The 13,753-nt window shown below is 41.0% G+C and overlaps 1 non-coding gene across 1 annotated transcript; it reads right to left on the bottom strand.

Annotated features, from left to right (window-relative positions):
* Positions 1-13,314: 13,314 nt before the first annotated feature.
* Positions 13,315-13,433, bottom strand: LOC145401429 (5S ribosomal RNA). Its single transcript, XR_013897581.1, has one exon. It is a non-coding gene; the product is annotated as a 5S ribosomal RNA (ribosomal RNA).
* Between the last annotated feature and the right edge of the window lie 320 nt (positions 13,434-13,753).

Genomic DNA, 13,753 nt, shown 5'->3' with positions numbered 1-13,753 from the left:
ACTTTGTTTATGCTTGACTATAAATATAATACCTGACTATCTATATTTTACATGGATTGAAAGAATAATAGAGACATAGAGGTCATATAGTTTTCGCTGCCTTAGCTTAAATAAATATAAAAAGGGGCCATACCACTGTCTTTACTTCGTCACTCGTCTGCTGAGAGAGAGAGAGAGAGAGAGAGAGAGATTGAAACAGTATAGAATAATAACATGCAGGGTCATCAATAAAAAGTGAGTATGCAAGGAAGATACTCTCTACACTTTGCTAAAATTAGTTATATGTTGATTTAATGAAAATGCGGTACGTCTTAGGGGTGGTACATGACTGTTCGTTGAGAACACTTATCAGTAACATATGTTGTAGGCCTATACTACTTTACCTGTCATTTCTTGTCATTGCTCCCAGACGTACGATTCAATCAGCTGTGTTTACAGGAGAGAGAGAGAGAGAGAGAGAGAGAGAGAGAGAGAGAGAGAGGTTAATGACCCATAATATTTTATCACCTAAAACGCTTTTCATGATCATTCTTAAGGGTTAACCTTGGTAATTTCTGCTGCAAGCTGGGAAATATTGGTATCAATGATGCCTGAATATCAATGTTTCGTTAGACATTTTCTTAGGTATATATGTCAGGTTAGATTTCAGATTATTTTCTTGTTTTTCTTAGGTATATTAGTAAAATCATTTGTCAGGTTAGATTTCAGATTATTTTCTTGTTTTTCTTAGGTATATTAGTAAAATCATATGTCAGGTTACATTTCAGATTATTTTCATGTTCTCATGTCCTTTATTTCATGTTAAGTATGCTTGAAGGGTTTTGTATTTGATGAAATGCAAAGCTTTATTTGTTACGGTATAATCTTTATTAAATATTACACAGCACCAGGCACCATATGCTATTTCCCATGTGCTGATGACAGGCACTGGGTCAGACATGAGACATAATAGACCATTGTGTAAAAAATAAGTAAATCAAGAGAAACAAGGAATTAAAAAAATAAACTCACTTAATATATTCTATTTGGTAATAGCACTGGGCTGGGAACACATTCGCTGATCTTCAGTGAGGGACTGAATGTAAAATAATGACTGGAAAATAAGCAATTATTGTTGTCATATTAAGGGTCTACTTTGTTGTTCGTGAATAATCTCAGACAGTCTGTGCAACTGACCCAGTGATGCGCCATTGCCGATTGTAAACACAGCTGATTGAATGGTACGTCTGGGAGCAATGACAAGAAATGACAGGTAAAGTAGTATAGGCCTACAACATATGTTACTGATAAGTGTTCTCAACGAGCAGTCATGTACCACCCCTAAGACGTACCGCATTTTCATTAAATCAACATATAACTAATTTTAGCAAAGTGTAGAGAGTATCTTCTCTCTCTCTCTCTCTCTCTCTCTCTCAGCAGACGAGTGACAAAGTAAAGACAGTGGTATGGCCCCTTTTTATATTTATTTAAGCTAAGGCAGGGAAAACTATATGACCTCTATGTCTCTATTATTCTTTCAATCCATGTAAAATATAGATAGTCAGGTATTATATTTGTAGTCAAGCATAAACAAAGTAAATAATTGTGATGAATACTAAACCTGGCATCCGATATGGCTCACTGCTGCGCGGCGGTGCCAAAGTAAACACAGGGCAACGTTGCCATATGTGCAAAGTGACGGAACTGGGCAGGAAAAAAAAAATTCGCCTCCGGGACCCCATGACGTCATGCACGGGATGCTCCAAATTTTGAACCAAGCGTGAGACGACTGTATATTACTTAGAGTCTTAGACTGTGGTCAACACCTCTCTACACCATACTCATTATGTATGATCCTTGCTGATTTCGGTATTATTTTGCGTATACACATAATTTTCACTGTGTTCTCACTGTCACTTACCTAGTCAAAATAGTACGGTAAATATGCACGAAATCAAAAGGGTAACATGTCCTGTTATTCCACTCCAGCCCATAGCATTGTTTCCTCGGTGGAAGCAGCTAATGTTACAACCAATCATGCCCGGAGAATCATTGAACAACAAGGAGTAACAAATAATAATAATACAAAAAAAAAAAAAAGTTGAAATATGACTAACCTTGTCACATCCTGGCGGATACTGAGTGAACGAACGGGCAACTGTTAAAATTTTTACGATCTGCTGGGCACGGAGTTGCCGCATATTATAATATTGGCATATTAAAAATTAGCCGGGGGGCCTTTAACGCAGTAATAAAACAACAGTTACTAATGAAACATATAATTATATTGTACACTCTTACGGCTGTGAGGGGAGGAAGGGGTTTTGGGAGAGAATGGTAAAATTGGAGGTTGGAAGAGGAAGTGGAGAGAAGGTTGGGAGGCACGGAGAAATAATGGCATACGGTATATTCAAAATATTGCCCAGACGATAACTTAGGCGGCCAGTTTTCGTTTTGTTTGTATTTTTCTCTGATTAACATATTTTGAAGTATTTTTAATTCTTATTATCACTGTATAATGCAGATACCCAGCAAACAATATTACGTTGCAGCAACGTCACCACAACGTTGTGTTTGTTGCCACAACGTTATGGCACTACATTGTGACAACGTAATCTTGTATGGTTTTCTTAAAGTTGCCACAACGTTGCAGAATAACGTTTTTTGCAACGTTCAGGCAACATTGCCACAACTTTATGTAACCTAGTAGCATCCTTTATACAACTTACCAAAACCAACACATACCTGTATATCTGTGAAAAGGAATAAGCAAAGACTGTTTTTTCTACATTATATTTCTATTGTACTGAAATTTCCGAAAAATACAACTGGTAATGAGTCCATTCAATGTTCATACAATCTTGTCACATCTTAATAATAACAATAATAATAATAATCTACCTATTGCCAGACGCCTTAATCCCATAGGGGTGGCCACAAACAAATCGTCTCCGTGTCGCCCTGTCCCCCGCTGTTTCACAGCCCTGCTCCCAGCTTACCTCCCCCTCTCTCATATACCACTCCACTCCATCCCTCTATCTCATCCTTGGCCTCCCCCTCCCTCTCCCCCCTCCACCTTACTCACATACATTCTCCTCGTCAGTCTCTCATTCGCCATCCTCTCCACATGGCAAAACCACCTTAATGTTTCTCCTAACGCTTCCTGTCACATCCACATCCACACCACAACGTTCCTCCACTTCCTCATTTGTCAGTCTGTCTCTCCATGTGACTCCACATGCTCCTCTCAAGTAACTCACTTCCACTGCTCTCACTCTTGACTTTTGTCCCTCCAACAAGGACCAAGCTTCACTTCCATACGTTAGAGTTGGTATCACAATACTGTCATGTATTAGCTTTTTCACTTCCATGCTGACTTCGCTGTTTCTTATCACTGCTTTTAGGGAACCAGCAACCTTTCTTCCCTGTTGTACCCTTTCAAGCACTTCACCGTCTAAACTTCCATCCTTACTCATGACACTATCCAAGTACTTAAATGCACTCACATTTTCCATTTCCTCCTCATCCAACCTCACTGTACATTCACTGACTTCACTTCTCTCGAAGACCATCACTTTACTCCTCCCTACATTCACCTTTAGATTCAGTTTCTTACACACTCTCCCAAATCATCCACCAGGCCTTGCTGCTCCCCTTCGTCTTCACTTAACAACACACCATTCGCAAACAACAGTACTGGTAGTGTTCAAACACTGCCCTCTCTCACTAGAGCTGCTCCAACATCCACTGCCCTACCTTGTATCTCTTTTATAACCCCATCCATATACAGACTGAACAACCACGGAGCCATGTTTCAATCCAACTTTCAAATTGAATAATTCACTCAGTTTACTCACACTCACTGCAGTCTTAGCACCCTCACACATACAGTACTCTTCACAGCCTTCAACACCCTCCTATCTACTCCATGTATTCTTAATACTTTCCACAATCCTTGTCTATCCAACCTGTCATGTGCTATCTCTCAATCCATGAAGGCTGCATACTTCTTTCCCTTCTCTAGAAACTTTTCCACTAAAGATCTAAGAATGAATATCTGATCTACACAACCTCTTCCCTTCCTAAAACCTCCCTATTCTTCTCCGACTAATTCCTGTTATTTCCCTTACTCTTTCAATAAGCATCCTACCAAATATTTACTTTTCCTATTACACTAAGAAGGCAAATGCCCCTATGATTACCACACACTTCTTTTTCCCCTTTTCCTTTGTACAGGGGAATAATTATACCTGACTCCCAGTCCTTCGGGACTCTACATTCCTCCTAGGCCAATCTACAGTACACATCTTCCACATCCATTTTATTACTATCTCTCCCCCATGCTTCAGCATTTCACCACACACTTCATCAATAATAATAATAATAATAATAATAATAATAATAATAACAGACTCTCATCTTAAATGTCAGGACCAACTTGCCTAACCCCAGGCTCTTCCACTCCTCATGGGGCAACATAGGATTGGATGACGGATGGATAATCGGTTTGGGATTTACACACAGTGGCACATTAAACATCGAACAAGTGTTTATAAATACCAGCCATGCTCAAAACCAACCAAAGATAACCCAATAAGGCCTCTGCGGCATATTTCCATTGAGGTCCTTTTGGGATCAGGATTACCTGGGGGCAAGGGGGAGTAGTTAGTGTTATTCTGGAGGTAAACTTAGCTCAAATTAAAATAATTTGCGAGCATATTTTTTCCCCACTGTCCTCTTTTGTCGATAAGGGCTATGGCGTTGTCTCTGGCCAGAGGACTTAAGTCTGGAGTGTGTAGCCCTTTATGAGTGGTGGCCCTTCCTGATGTCTACCAATAACCCTTGGGTGGATTCGAACATCCGACCCTTCAACCAGAGTGGAGCGCTTTAACCCACTGAGCCATGGTTGCAGCAAAATACAATAAATAAAAAATATTAGTTTGTTGTTACCAGGTTCAAAACTAACACTGACTTTGAAGTGTCTAGTACAATAGTAATAATACATACATACAAGGAGGGCAGAAAAGTTGCAAGAGGAAGGAAAAAAGGCAGCATATAGGAGATAAGAAAGCAATTGAGTAAATATGATCTGGGGCAGATGAGAGAAGTGGAAGATGTGTGCAAGATATTCACAGGCTGTTGCATAGAACTGTGTGCCTCACATGTGAAGAGAATCTCTAACTGGTAGGACTTTAGTTTCAAAGTGTAGGTGAGGTATGGGGGTGGTTTTGGTGCAGCCAGTGGTAATTTGAAAGGCAGTGTTTTGTATGGTTTGTAAGGTGTTGTAGTGAGTGTTGGAGAGGATGGGAGTCCATGCCAGAGAGACATAGGATATTGCAGTACTAACCTGGACGCGTCCCTCAGGATGGACCTGTCCAGAGTGTGTTTAAGAGACAAACCAAACAATAACATGGCCTATATTAATATATAAAACACATTCTGAATTGGCAATTTCCAGGATGATTTTCTAGGACAATACGAAGGACCTTTTGGAAATGTAACATAAAGTACAATAAGAAACACAGCCTTTACTTATTTAATACAATATACTCTATTGCCGTATAGCTATGACATATAACTTTCTACACTGTTGCATATGATATATCATTTACAAATTCCAAACCTCAAGCAGCACTAAGAATTGGTCTTCTCATTACAGTATGTCAATAACGTGTTACAGTCCAAAGACAACAGATAATAGAAGGAAACAACATGTAACATTCAGTGTGTGTGTGTTCCAAATTAAGTAGTTTTTTTTTTTTTTTTTTTTTTTTTATGTGTCCGACTCTGGGCATAGGCTTCACAGCCTGCACTCAAGGCCCAGTAGTCCTCCTACATACATACACCTCTACATGTCACCACTTCGGCGCTAACACCCACCGTCCATATCGAATACATGCTAGGTCTGTCTCATACAGGACTGGTGTATTGGTATTAGCGGGGGTATTTTTACGACATGTCGGCGGGTCTTCTGGTAGATCGGTAAAGTCTGATTTTTTTATTAAATTCAAATCCTCAAACTGTTCCCTGCCCCAGTCGGGATTTGAACCTGGGTCCGGTAGGACTGCAGGCCACCTCTCTACCGATTGAACCACCGCTCAGTTTTTAAAAACTGTGGAAAAGTGTCCACCACAGGATTTGAAGTTGGGCACTCTACTGGCTGAGAGGAAATTAATGCAAGGAGTGATTGTTTCTATGATTAAACAAAAGACTTTGTTATTGTCAGGTCAAGGGTCAGGATTCAGGTTTTGACTATGTACAAGGTCCTCCCAACACCCAAGATTATCTTTTTGTTCCAAAAATTAATTAGAACTACCAGTAAAATGAACAATATTGCATAAATAGTTACAACTGTCCTCCCTGCCTGATGTCTTTTTGGACAGGTACGAGTATCACCATACAAATATAGAACATCCACAAACTGTCCAAAAATAAGAGCCTTTGTGAACAAAAGACTACTACTAAATGAACATGATCACAATGATGCAGAAAGCAAAAGGCACATTTCCTAAGGAGTAAACAAATAAATATCACATGCATGCATGACAGAACATAAAACCAGTCTGAGATCTGTTTGCAGACTCCCTCAGTAAACTTCCCCTCAGTTGAGGCAACTGACTGGTTCCTACAGCCTGAGACTGAGGCCTTCCTATCTTTAGGTCTGACCTATGAGCATCAGTCCTTGTGCTTGAAGACATTTGTGGTCTTCCAAGTAGGCTTCTGTCTTCTAAAAAAAAATAAAAAATAAAAATGTGTCAAAACTGCAAAGCATGATATTTTAGATATAAAATATGCAGAGTTTCTGTTAGTTCCTGGGTTCATCTTCATGGAAACACCTGTATATATTAAGAAGAACTGGGTTACTTTAATTTTAAATTTGTAAAGCTTGACTGAAAAGAAAGCTGGCAATGAAAATTGCATGTGACATTTCACAACTGAAGACTTCATTGTTCAAAAGTAAAGTTTCCCTCCGTCAATATACATAAACCTTCAATAAATATATATCTATATATCTATCTATCTATAGCCCGACGCCCTAATCCCGCAAAGGGTGGCCGCAGACAAAACGCCTCCAAGTCGCTCTGTCACCCACCATTTGACTACTCTCCCCCCAACTCACCCCCCCTCCCTCATATACCTCGCAACTCCATCCCTCCACTTCATCCTCGGTCTACCTCTCCCTCTCCCTCCCTCCACCTCACCTACATACACCCTCTTAATCAGTCTTTCATTTTCCATTCTCTTCACATGTCCAAACCACCTCAGTGTATTTCTCCTAATCTTCTCAAGCACATCCACATCCACCCCGCAGCGTTCCTTCACTTCTACATTCGTCAACCTGTCCCTCCACGTCACTCCACATGCTCCTCTCAAGTAACTCATTTCCACTGCTCTCACTCTTGACTTGTTCCCCTCTTGCAAGGTCCATGCCTCGCTTCCATACGTCAGGGTAGGGATCACAATACTATCATGCAGTGACTTCTTAACTTCCATACTCACCTCCCTATTTCTCATCACTGCTTTCAGTGTACCAACAACCTTCCTTCCCTGCTGTACCCTTTCACGCACTTCATCCCCCTAAGTTCCATCCCTACTCATCACACTACCCAAGTACTTGAATGCACTCACATTCTCCATATCCTTACCATCCAACCTCACTGCACACTCTGTGACTTCATTCCTCTCAAACACCATAACTTTACTTTTGTTTACATTAACTTTCAGCTTCCTCCTCCTACACACTGTCCCAAATTCATTCACCAAACCTTGCAACTCCCATTCATCTTCACTCAACAGTACTGTATCATCAGCAAACAGCAACACCGGAAGCTTCCAAATCTCACCCTCATTCATTAGAGCCACCCCTACATCCACTGCCCTACCCTGCACCTCCTTTACAACCCCATCCATATATATATTAAACAGCCATGGAGACATCACACAACCCTGTTTCAGTCCCACATTGAGATCAAAGAACTCACTCAGCTCACCATCCACTCGCACTGCAGCCCTAGCTCCCTCGTACATACTCTTCACAGCACTCAACAATTTCCCCTCCACTCCATATATTCTTAATACCTTCCACATACCTTGCCTATCTATTCTGTCATAAGCTTTCTTCAAGTCCGTGAAGGCAGCATACACTTTCCTTCCCTTCTCTCGATACTTCTCCACTAAACATCTTAGAACAAATATCTGATCTACACACCCTTTTCCCTTCCTAAATCCCCCTTGTTCTTCTCCAACTAGCTCCTCTGTCATATGTCTAACCCTATCAATGAGTATTCTACCATATATTTTACCAGTCACACTAAGTAGGCAAATACCCGTATGGTTACCACATACTTCTCTCTCCCCTTTTCCTTTGTATAAAGGAACAATTACACCTGATTTCCAGTCCTCTGGAACCCTTCCCTCTTCCCAAGCCAATCTACACAACTTCCATATCCACTCGATAACAATCTCTCCCCCATACCTAAGCATTTCACCACACACTCCATCAATTCCTGGGGCCTTTCCCAACTTAATCTTCTTCATCGCTTCCACTACTTCCGCCCTACTGATCTCTTCCTCCCTCCTCTCATCTCTTCTTCTCCCAGCCATTCCCCAACCACTTATACTCACACTGCTCTCACTCTCTACATTCAACAAATCCTCAAAGTGCTCCTTCCATCTCCTCAGTTTCTCTCTCTTCTCCACCAACAATCTATTATTCCTATCTTTCACTCCCCTACTATTTCCCCTTTCACACCGCCTTACTTTCTTTACCTCCTTCCAAAACAATTTCTTACTCTCCCTCCATTTCACACTCAGATTCCTCCCAAACTCTTCATTCACTTTCTTTTTACTCTCCTTCACCAGTCTCTTATCCTCCCTTCTCCTGCTCACATATACCTCTCTCTTCTCTCTCTCATCTTCTCCCCTACCTCTACTCGCTACCCATTCACTATATGCCTTCTTCTTTTGTTCCACAGCTCGTTTCATCTCATCATTCCACCATGCTGTCCCTTCACACCCTTGCATCTCCTCCTTACTCCACAAACTGCCTCACACGCGCCTATCTCTTCCGTGAATATCTTACATACGTCTTCCACCCCTTCCATCTGCTCTAGCTCATACCTTCCCAATCTTTCTTCCACTATGCTCTTATACTCTGTCATTTTCTCACTGTCTTGCAATTTCTCCACTCTTCTCACAGGAGTTGCTTCCTCCTGTCTTCCCCTTCGTCTCCTCAACCACTTTCTTTGCAGCTCTACCTTGGCCATCACTAAGTGATGGTCCGAGACTCCATTCCCCCACCCTCTCCACACTCTTGCATCCAACACTTGTCTTCTCATTCGCTCATCCACACACACGTAGTCTATCATTGCCTTTCGTTCAACAAGTTCACCATCCATCCTCCTCATTACTCTCCATGTGTACCGGTGGATCATCTTATGCCGAAAGTAGGTGTTGGCTATTGCCAACCCCTTACAAGCACAGATGTCCACCAAAGCACTTCCATTCCCATCTACGTCAGCTGGCACACCCCACTGACCAACCACTCCATCCACTCGTACATTCCCAACTTTGCCATTCATGTCTCCAATCAACAGCACTCTCTCACTCCTCTCAAACTTGTCCATACACGCTTCTACACTCGCCCAAAACTCATCTTTCACTCTTGCCACTCGATCCTCTGTCGGGGCATACACACATACAATCGTCCACGCTTGTATACCTACTTTCATCCTCACCCATACAATCCTTGCACCCACTGTTCCATACTCTCTTATAGTCTCCTTCCACTTCTTGCTTATCATCAGACATACTCCCTCTTTTGCCCTCTCATTTTCATTGACTCCCGCACATATACCTAAACCATATTCCCATTCTCTTACCCTTTCACCTATCCATTTATTTTCAGTCAATCCATATATATCCACTTTTGCATCCTCAAGCACCTGAACAATCTCTCTCTCTTTCACTTCATCATTCACTCCTCTCACATTCCACATTCCCACCCTAAGAATGTCCTTTGTCCTTTCCTTAGTCATCAACGTATGGTCCGTCCGGGTCCGAGGTGCTTTATTCGCTTTTTTAGCTAGTTCTTTTTACGGGGTGGGGCACTAACCCACCACCAACCCTTTTAGTCGCCTCGTACGACAAGCAGGGATACTGGGGGAGTATTCTTGAAACCCCCCCCTACCCCCAGGGGGTAGGGTGAAGGTTTGAACTCGGCACACCTGTATTTGACTGCCAGGCCACTCCACCTTACTTCATCTCACCTCAATTACTGGTTGGACCTTTGTGACTAACCGTCATTATTGGCATGGGTTCTGCCTGCCCTTTCCCTCAGGAAAATTTGCAGTACAGAAGACATCTGGCTTGGGCTGAAAATTGAGGATGGATCATGGCTGTGAGCTCCTCACTCCACAGAACTCCTTCGGCACGTATGAACTGGTACGGATGAACGGGGCCTGTCAATCAAGTCTCTCTCTTCTGTAAGAAAAGCAGATGATAAAAAAAATTGGTGGATTATTGGAAAAAGAAAGAACCTAACTGTATTCTGAATTGCGAACACAAAAGGCATGCAAGGAGTTTTTCTCTGCTGCACGGGTTTGGTAATCTGGTCAGACTAATGTAACAGTCAACTAAAATATTTAACAACCCTTTTCAGTAATATTATGGCTTCTCAATCGTGCATTTATTTAATAAATTGGGACATCATATGTCACTTCTGCCACACACAGTGCTATAAGAAATGTCTTCAGTGTGGTCTTATTAGATTCCTGTAAAGATCTGGGAGTAATAGCCTAAACAGGGATACACTTTCAAGGAAATCCTTGACTTTTCCCAGGACTTACATTATGTAGCTGTTATGGTAATTGCTGTTATGACATACCCTTAGTTGAAGGCATAAACTTGACAGTTGAGGCCAAGACCTGGATGGTGTGGCAGATGACAAGTTGGTCCTGTATTCACCAGGTTTATCTTCATCTGAAGAAGAGAAAACATATAAAGATGTTGAAAATGTTTGCATCTTATTAGTAAAGCAGAAGTCATGTTCCTGAGTAAGTTCGGTGTCACACTAGAAAAAGTAAGTGAAGAATAGCTACTATTTATTCCATTTAAGTTGGTGGACAAATAGTTAAATCATGAAATATTTACATTGTTTTCTGTTTCAGAGAAATGTAAGAATTTATGATTAATGAATCACCTACCATTAGTGTGGTTTGCAGTGTTGAAATTTAGTGGATTTGGAAGGTTTATACATGCAGGCTTCTTACAGCCAGAAAAACCATGTCTTCCTGGCTTGGATGAGGAGTTTGCTGGAGGTTCTTCTTTTCTGCATTCTTTGTCTTCCTCTGAAGCAAGTACCAAAGCAGAATGATTTAACTGTGTAACCAATCATGCATTCAAAATATTTCAGTTTGTATATCTAACTAGAGCCAGGTGTCTAAAATATTAGAGCAGCACTTAGACAATTGGGCAATACGGTATAGCACCAATCAACATAATTTATACTAGGCTGTGGGTAGGATTACGGCGGCCGTAATTATACATGCACGGACTACGATTACAGCAGCCGTAATCTAACCTATCCTAACCTATTTCTAACCTAACGATATCACCAACATAACACCTAAATTCTAGCAGTTGAAACTAAACTGTAGCGGTATTAATCTAACCTAACAACTCCAACATTCATTATATATATACAAGCTCTGTAGGTGCCGTAATCATAGTACGTGAGTGTATGCGTATAATTACGGCTCCTGTAATCCTAACCACTTTATTTATACTAACCATCTCCACTGCAGAAGTCCTCCTGCTCATACTTCAGGGGTTTCTTCCTCATTCTTTGTGGAATGTTGTCATCCTGCTCATAAGTGTCTGGAACCAAAGTGTAAGGTTCATTTAGGTTGCATTGCCCATGAACTCTGGAGTAATTCAAACCTACATGGCTAATATGAAAATCATATTCTACTGTTTCTGTAAAATATACAGCCCCTATCTAAATAAAAATGTACAGTACCTTACATTTGCTAAAACATCTGGTTACCATCATTAATTCTTTGGTGTCTTATGGGCCATAGAGTATAACAAAAAATTTCTAGCTCATATCAATAATTAAGGAATTGTACATCAAATATAGTGGGTCACTCTTCCTTTTCCAGTGAATCAATGAGCAGCACAAGGAGCCTAGTCATACATTTCAACACTAACTGGTAAAATAGTTTCAGTTAGTTATGAGCCCCCCCCCAAAAAAAAAAAAAAAAAAAAAAAAAAACTACAAACATCAGTGCAGTTTTCAGAAGGAATACTGTAATTTTCAACACCCAGTACTCACAAGCCTTGCTGGAAAATTCAATGCACTTAGTCCAAGGAACTAGAAAGTTACCGAGGAGAGTATTCTCATGTCATATTTGGTCCACCATTTGTTGTCTGCCAACTCTCCCTTTTTCACTCTGATTTTGTTCCAGTAGCAATAGTGCCTGAAGTAAGCGGAAAATATGAGCTTTATCTTACACGGAAATACTGTTCAAAGCAACTGATAACATTAATGTATGTTTATATTATACCACAACTAGCAGCAGATGAGTGAATTTCAAAACCTTGGTTTCCCTATTATGAGTGATACAGTATTTCTCCCAGTTTTACCTAAAAATTTGCTTACCTTTCATCCAAAATATATTAGGTCTTAAATGGCATAACCGAACAATGAAGTTTACTTGCCTTTCCATGAGAAAAGATGAGATTGGAGGGCTTTATACACAAAAGAATGTTCCCTTCCAAAGCTGTGCTGTTGAGGACGTTTTAATTTGTATTTTGTGAACAAATGGTTGCCATATCTCGCTTGGCACTGAGTACGTGATTTTATTATAATTATACACTGCTATACAGTCACGATGCAAGAAAATAGTCATTAAAACATCAAACAGATATAACATTTCGAGTTCATGCAACAACAAGAGCAGCATAAAATTATCAATCATGACAGAACAAATGGCACCTTCGTGTACTCATTTTGTTACCAAAGTATTCGGCGTTAATACCATGATACAGAAATGAACCCTGCCACTACACCGTCGATAGCGGAATATACTATCCAGTATTTCGCCTATTATGGTATATTTAGGCTCGTAATTCACTAATTCAAGAAAATTCTCAGAGACGAAAACTCCAAGCAAATTTAGACTTACGTCGCCACAGAGCGCCATCGACAGAGTTCCATCCATTCATCCATTGCCAGACTCCATGTATCCCAGACGGGGTGGCCAATGGCTTAGAGTTAATTGTTTTACAGGGAGGGGCACTAATCCTCCACCAACCCCACTTGACACGTGGGGATGCCAACAGCATCTGGTGTTCCCAGGCGGTCACCCATCCAAGTACTAACCAGACCCAACGTTGCTTAACTTCGCTGATCTTACGGGAAGCGGTGTACTCAACGTGGCATGGCCGTTTTATCGTTATTTTTGTTTTTTTCCTGCCGTTATCCGGAGGGTGTGGGACAGAGTTCCCAGCGGATAATTGCAGACTCGTGAGATGGTTGCACCCCTGCTATTAGACAACTCGATCCTCCATCTCTACTGCCTGCAGCTGGCCGCCTTTCCTTGTTTGCTGGGATACGTATGGCACACCTTGATATTCATATAGAAATCAATGTAATATAAACGTTAGAACAACGTAATTACATGACATCACTTAGAAAACGTAGCAGCAACATTTAGACAACGTTTCAGGATAATGTTGCTACTTGGTTGCAAGATAACGTTGCGAGTAAACG

The sequence above is a fragment of the Coenobita brevimanus genome, chromosome 55 (assembly GCF_032717465.1).
Source record: "Coenobita brevimanus isolate Jiangsu-jjx chromosome 55, ASM3271746v2, whole genome shotgun sequence".
NCBI lineage: Eukaryota > Metazoa > Arthropoda > Malacostraca > Decapoda > Coenobitidae > Coenobita > Coenobita brevimanus.
The sequence above is the reverse complement of the archived record's forward strand: the minus strand, read 5'-3'. Positions and strand labels throughout refer to the sequence as shown.